The sequence below is a fragment of the Anomaloglossus baeobatrachus genome, unplaced genomic scaffold (assembly GCF_048569485.1).
Source record: "Anomaloglossus baeobatrachus isolate aAnoBae1 unplaced genomic scaffold, aAnoBae1.hap1 Scaffold_5403, whole genome shotgun sequence".
In the NCBI taxonomy this organism is placed as follows: Eukaryota; Metazoa; Chordata; class Amphibia; order Anura; family Aromobatidae; genus Anomaloglossus; species Anomaloglossus baeobatrachus.
Window position 1 is genome coordinate 5,169 of NW_027444780.1, and position 6,485 is coordinate 11,653.

The 6,485-nt window shown below is 47.5% G+C and overlaps 1 long non-coding RNA gene across 1 annotated transcript; it reads left to right on the top strand.

Moving 5' to 3' along the window:
- The first annotated feature begins 5,445 nt into the window (after positions 1-5,445).
- LOC142283461 (uncharacterized) lies at positions 5,446-6,109 on the top strand. The gene is made up of 3 exons (XR_012745098.1): positions 5,446-5,516; positions 5,654-5,740; positions 6,038-6,109. It is a non-coding gene; the product is annotated as an uncharacterized LOC142283461 (long non-coding RNA).
- Positions 6,110-6,485: the final 376 nt, after the last annotated feature.

A 6,485-nucleotide genomic window follows, 5' to 3' on the forward strand; every position in this document is an offset into this window, starting at 1 on the left:
TGGGAGCAGTGGAGACCGCAGGGATCTGTGCTGGGAGGAGTGGAGACCGCAGGGATCTGTGCTGGGAGCAGTGGGGACTGCAGGGATCTGTACTGGGAGCAGTGGAGACCACAGGGATCTGTGCTGGGAGCAGTAGGCTACTGTGCTAGGACCGATTCTATTTAATCTCTTTATTAATGACCTTGTGGATGGGATTTATAGTAAAGTGTAATGCGGGCGTCACACGAGGCGATCTATCGTGCGATGCATCGTCGGGGTCACGGTTTTCGTGACGCACATCCGGCATCGCTTGCGATGTCGTCTCGTGTTACACCTCCGAGCAACGCTGACTCGTGAGTCGTGTTTAATTTAAAAAAATCTTGTAATTTTAATGGCGCCGGTTGTTCATCGTACCCGGGGCAGCACACATCACTCTGTGCCCGGGAACGATGAATACAGCTTACCTGCGTCCCGTGGCACTCGCCGGCTATCAGGAAGAAAGGAGGTGGGCGGGATGTTTACGTCCCGCTCATCTCCGCCCCTCCGCTTCTATTGGCCGCCTGCCGTGTGACGTCGCTTTGACGCCGAACGTCCCTCCCCCTTCAGGAAGTGGATGTTCGCCACCCACCTCGAGGTCGTCTGGGAGGTAAGTACGTGTGACGGCGGTTTAACGACTTTGTGCGCCACGGGCAACTAATTGCCAGTGACGCACAAACAACGGGGGTGGGTACGATCGCTCATGAAATCGCACGATAGATCGTATCGTGTCACGCCCGCATTAGTCTTTGCTGATGACACCAAACTATGTAGGATATTAAAAACTGATTCTGACCCTGACGGAGCTCTATAGTGTGACCGCTCTACAGTACAGAGCTCTATAGTGTGACCGCTCAACAGTACAGAGCTCTATAGTGTGACCTCTCTACAGTACAGAGCTCTATAGTGTGACCGCTCTACAGTACAGAGCTCTATAGTGTGACCGCTCAACAGTACAGAGCTCTATAGTGTGACCGCTCAACAGTACAGAGCTCTATAGTGTGACCTCTCTACAGCACAGAGCTCTATAGTGTGACCGCTCTACAGTACAGAGCTCTATAGTGTGACCGCTCAACAGTACAGAGCTCTATAGTGTGACTTCTCTACAGTACAGAGCTCTATAGTGTGACCTCTCTACAGTACAGAGCTCTATAGTGTGACCGCTCTACAGTACAGAGATCTATAGTGTGACCGCTCTACAGTACAGAGCTCTATAGTGTGACCTCTCTACAGTACAGAGCTCTATAGTGTGACCTCTCTACAGTACAGAGCTTTATAGTGTGACCTCTCTACAGTACAGAGCTCTATAGTGTGACCGCTCTACAGTACAGAGATCTATAGTGTGACCTCTCTACAGTACAGAGCTCTATAGTGTGACCTCTCTACAGTACAGAGCTCTATAGTGTGACCGCTCTACAGTACAGAGCTCTATAGTGTGACCGCTCTACAGTACAGAGCTCTATAGTGTGACCTCTCTACAGTACAGAGCTCTATAGTGACCTCTCTACAGTACAGAGCTCTATAGTGTGACCTCTCTACAGTACAGAGCTCTATAGTGTGACCTCTATAGTACAGAGCTCTATAGTGTGACCTCTCTACAGTACAGAGCTCTATAGTGTGACCGCTCTACAGTACAGAGCTCTATAGTGTGACCGCTCTACAGTACAGAGCTCTATAGTGTGACCGCTCTACAGTACAGAGCTCTATAGTGTGACCGCTCTACAGTACAGGGCTCTATAGTGTGACCGCTCTACAGTACAGAGCTCTATAGTGTGACCTCTCTACAGTACAGAGCTCTATAGTGTGACCGCTCTACAGTACAGGGCTCTATAGTGTGACCGCTCTACAGTACAGAGCTCTATAGTGTGACCTCTCTACAGTACAGAGCTCTATAGTGTGATCTCTCTACAGTACAGAGCTCTATAGTGTGACCTCTCTACAGTACAGAGCTCTATAGTGTGACCGCTCTACAGTACAGAGCTCTATAGTGTGACCGCTCTACAGTACAGAGCTCTATAGTGTGACCGCTCTACAGTAGAGCTCTATAGTGTGACCGCTCTACAGTACAGAGCTCTATAGTGTGACCTCTCTACAGTACAGAGCTCTATAGTGTGACCTCTCTACAGTACAGAGCTCTATAGTGTGACCTCTCTACAGTACAGAGCTCTATAGTGTGACCTCTCTACAGTACAGAGCTCTATAGTGTGACCTCTCTACAGTACAAAGCTCTATAGTGTGACCGCTCTACAGTACAGAGCTCTATAGTGTGACCGCTCTACAGTACAGAGCTCTATAGTGTGACCTCTCTACAGTACAGAGCTCTATAGTGTGACCTCTCTACAGTACAGGGCTCTATAGTGTGACCTCTACAGTACAGGGCTCTATAGTGTGACCTCTCTACAGTACAGGGCTCTATAGTGTGACCTCTCTACAGTACAGGGCTCTATAGTGTGACCTCTCTACAGTACAGAGCTCTATAGTGTGACCTCTCTACAGTACAGAGCTCTATAGTGTGACCTCTCTACAGTACAGAGCTCTATAGTGTGACCTCTCTACAGTACAGAGCTCTATAGTGTGACCTCTCTACAGTACAGAGCTCTATAGTGTGACCTCTCTACAGTACAGAGCTCTATAGTGTGACCTCTCTACAGTACAGAGCTCTATAGTGTGACCTCTCTACAGTACAGAGCTCTATAGTGTGACCTCTCTACAGTACAGAGCTCTATAGTGTGACCTCTCTACAGTACAGAGCTCTATAGTGTGACCGCTCTACAGTACAGGGCTCTATAGTGTGACCGCTCTACAGTACAGAGCTCTATAGTGTGACCGCTCTACAGTACAGAGCTCTATAGTGTGACCTCTCTACAGTACAGGGCTCTATAGTGTGACCTCTCTACAGTACAGACCTCTATAGTGTGACCTCTCTACAGTACAGGGCTCTATAGTGTGACCTCTCTACAGTACAGAGCTCTATAGTGTGACCTCTCTACAGTACAGAGCTCTATAGTGTGACCTCTCTACAGTACAGAGCTCTATAGTGTGACCGCTCTACAGTACAGGGCTCTATAGTGTGACCTCTCTACAGTACAGGGCTCTATAGTGTGACCTCTCTACAGTACAGACCTCTATAGTGTGACCTCTCTACAGTACAGAGCTCTATAGTGTGACCTCTCTACAGTACAGGGCTCTATAGTGTGACCTCTCTACAGTACAGGGCTCTATAGTGTGACCTCTCTACAGTACAGACCTCTATAGTGTGACCTCTCTACAGTACAGAGCTCTATAGTGTGACCTCTCTACAGTACAGAGCTCTATAGTGTGACCTCTCTACAGTACAGGGCTCTATAGTGTGACCGCTCTACAGTACAGGGCTCTATAGTGTGACCTCTCTACAGTACAGGGCTCTATAGTGTGACCTCTCTACAGTACAGAGCTCTATAGTGTGACCTCTCTACAGTACAGGGCTCTATAGTGTGACCTCTCTACAGTACAGACCTCTATAGTGTGACCTCTCTACAGTACAGGGCTCTATAGTGTGACCTCTCTACAGTACAGAGCTCTATAGTGTGACCTCTCTACAGTACAGAGCTCTATAGTGTGACCTCTCTACAGTACAGAGCTCTATAGTGTGACCGCTCTACAGTACAGAGCTCTATAGTGTGACCGCTCTACAGTACAGAGCTCTGCGGTGTTTGCACACTGTGTAGCAGATATGTAGCCACACCAGCACGGTTTCTATACACTGTGTCATGGATGTTATAGGCGTGAATTCTGTGTCCCTAGTAATGGTATACACCTTGTCTCATGGTGTAATGTATATTCTATACTGGGTTTGGTGGAAAATCGAGGTCGGCTGCTTATTAACCCTTCACCGCCAGAGCAGAATGGGAGAGGAATGAAGCACAACCAGTTTTCCCTTGGTTACTACCAATAGTGATGAGATGTAATACTTAGAGTCCGAGTGTAGAGACAGACAGGCAAAAAGATGTCCACACACAGGTAAGTGACCCACCATGAGACCCCGGAAAATCTTACAGGAAAGGGTGGTCTGTGTGCAGGTGTCATATAGAGAGTGCACCCGGCTGATCTCTGTACAGGTGTCATATAGAGAGTGCACCCGGCTGATCTCTGTACAGGTGTCCTATAGAGAGTGCACCCGGCTGATCTCTGTACAGGTGTCCTATAGAGAGTGCACCCGGCTGATCTCTGTGCAGGTGTCCTATAGAGAGTGCACCCGGCTGATCTCTGTGCAGGTGTCCTATAGAGAGTGCACCCGGCTGATCTCTGTGCAGGTGTCCTATAGAGAGTGCATCTGGCTGATCTCTGTGCAGGTGTCCTATAGAGAGTGCATCTGGCTGATCTCTGTGCAGGTGTCCTATAGAGTGGGCAGAGATGATTTCTGTGCAGGTGTCCTATAGAGAGTGCACCCGGCTGATCTCTGTGCAGGTGTTCTATAGAGAGTGCACCCAGCTGATCTCTGTGCAGGTGTCCTATAGAGTGTGCAGAGATGATTTCTGTCTCCCTTCAGTGCCCTCCTCTAGATTGGTTTTTAGAGATGTCTAAAGAGGAAAGCAGTCTCTGGAGGAAAGGGCAAAGCAGTCTAAATTCCTCAATCCCATCCGAATTCCCCTTTACCGCTCTAGGCCCCCTGTCCTCTTCAGGCTCTTCTATTGTCCATCAGATTCCAGATTCTTTGTGCCGGAATCCTCTGTTTCCTCTTGACACATTTGTCACCCCAGGCTCCTCAGTTCCCCAGACTCTTCCGTGACTTTTCTAGATACGTCTGTTTCTTCAAGGTCCTGTCCCCTCTAGACTTCTCTTTCTCCTCCAGTTAACTCTGTCTCCAAGCGTATTTGTCCCCTTCTCACTCCTCTGTCTTTTTTTATTGTCCTTTGTTCACCTACTGACCTCCATGTCCTTCCAAACTCCTCTGCCCCTCTCTGCATTCCTATGGTGGTGGATGAACTCCTACAGAAATAAGCATGGTAGCATAGTAAAACTCAACATGTCCTACAGTTGGCTGAGCCCACTGACATCTGCAATATCAGCCCGGCTTCCTCTCATCTGTGTGGAAGGTTGTGCTCATAACCATACAGATGGCATAGCCGGTGTGAGCTAAAAGCGCTGGTACAGCTGGAGAGAGCATATCCCCTGCAGTATGTTCAGTGGTGGAAGTTCATCTGATGTGCTGAGATGTCTTCTCCGTAACACAGGGCTCTATGGGTAACAATTGCTTCTCTCTTTCAGTGACAAAATAAAGAACTCAACCTGCAAAAGTCAAAGGTCCGAGGAGGTGAGGGCCAGTGTTCAGCTTATGCCACTACAGGGACCCCAAACAGGAGGGGTAGAGACTATACACCTCAGAAAACCTTGTAGAGTTAGGAGGGATGTCCTCTGGTTACATCTTATCTTCACCATATTCAATCTTTCAGATTCCTGAAGAGATTCTAGAAGCCCTGAAGAAGCCTACATTCAATGTGTGGTTAGTACAGGATCAGGAGGTAGGTGGTCTTCAGGAGAACCCTATATAGGGGGCCAATAGCAGGAGGTAATAGGAGAGTCTACACTTTCTATGACAGGCCAAGTGAGAAGTATTACACTTGTTGATGTTACAACCTTTACTGCCATGTCCCGACAGATGATGACCCTCTTGGAGCACATGTTCTACAGCCTGAATCTAGTGACACATTTTAAGATGGAACCGCCATCTCTTGAACAATTTCTGGTGAGCAGAGACAAATAGCTGATGATTTAGAGAATCCTCCATGTACAAAGCCGTGATAACGGTGAGGGTGGCATCAGAGGTCCGTGTCTGAATTCTTGATCTCTGTACTGCTCCATCCATCATAAACTTCAACATCATTAGCGATAGGTGTCAAAAGTTTACAAAATTCACTATAAAGCTTAGCCCTCAGAGCCCTCAAAACTTTGTGTGGACCCCACAATGAAGTTTTGAGGTCTTAGTCATTTTGTTGTCACCTTACTTGCTCTTTGCTTCCTCTCACTTGGTTCTCATTTTTAGCACAGTCTCCAGGATCACTACAGACAGAACCCCTTCCACAACTTCAGGCATTGCTTCTGCGTAACACAGATGATGTACAGCATGATTTGTCTATGCCATCTGCAGGTACGTGTCTACTCATTCACATACAACATCAAACTGGTAGAATAATAGTGGCAACTCCATCATTCACTGATCAGAAGACACCATGGTGAGAATCTTCTATGATGAGCCTCAAACACGAGACTTCTATGAGGTTACTCCTCTCTGCTGAGACTCCCCTATCATGAAATTCCTATAAGATGACTCTTTGAATTCAAAACTCGTCCACGATGAGACTCCTCCATGAGACTTCTCAATGATGATTCTCTTCTATAATGAGACTCTTCTGTGATGCATCTCCTCTATGATGAGCCTCAATGATTACATTATTCTATGAGATTCCTCCATGATGAGACTCCTCTATGAG